The sequence below is a fragment of the Seriola lalandi genome, unplaced genomic scaffold, assembly GCF_002814215.2.
Source record: "Seriola lalandi dorsalis isolate HSWRI2012SDOR001 ecotype SW California unplaced genomic scaffold, Sedor1 jcf7180002054947, whole genome shotgun sequence".
NCBI lineage: Eukaryota > Metazoa > Chordata > Actinopteri > Carangiformes > Carangidae > Seriola > Seriola lalandi.
Window position 1 is genome coordinate 150,587 of NW_019525498.1, and position 652 is coordinate 151,238.

The following is a 652-nucleotide window of genomic DNA, read 5'->3' on the forward strand; positions in this document are numbered from 1 at the left end:
AATGGCAAATTTTCATTTGTGTAGCCCAGTATCACCCTGAATATCTCCACAAGCTGGTTGAGCCTAAGAAAACAAGGAACAACAAACAAAACAGCAACAGAACAAAAGTAAAATATAAAAGTGGCTTCATGTGTGAATAATGATGGAGCAGTGATGTGAGTCATGGACAGTTAGAGATCCTCATCTCACCTCTGAGCTCTGGTCTTTCTCTCATGTTCCCCACACTGAGAGGTTTTAGAGGGAGGGGCTCCCTCCTCTCTGTCCTCACACTGATCCATGGCAGAGCCCCCACCTTCACACCAACACAACAACATGCTTCATTACAACAGGGTTTACTTCACAGGAAACATTAGTTCTGCTCATTAACATTGCACAAATATTCTTGTCCATTCTTGTTGAGGCCCAAAAAGGATTTCATTCCCACTGACACCTTTATTTGTGATAACACCTCCACAATGTCTTATTTCTCATTTAAAATCCCAAATGTGTTGGATTCCTCCAAGTTATTTGTCAAAATGTTCTATTGTGCCAGTATTATTTGTTAATCCCTCAGTTTGTCATAATGAAGTTGTTAATCAGTTCATCTTTGAGTCCTAGTGACCGATTGTTTCAAATGTGAAGAAATTCCATCAAAGCGTCACTGAGACATCGT

The 652-nt window shown here is 40.2% G+C and overlaps 1 protein-coding gene across 1 annotated transcript in view; it reads right to left on the reverse strand.

Annotated features, from left to right (window-relative positions):
* LOC111645231 (NACHT, LRR and PYD domains-containing protein 3-like) overlaps window positions 1-652 on the reverse strand; it is a 40,788-nt gene that overhangs the window by 30,878 nt on the left and 9,258 nt on the right. The window lies entirely within an intron of this gene.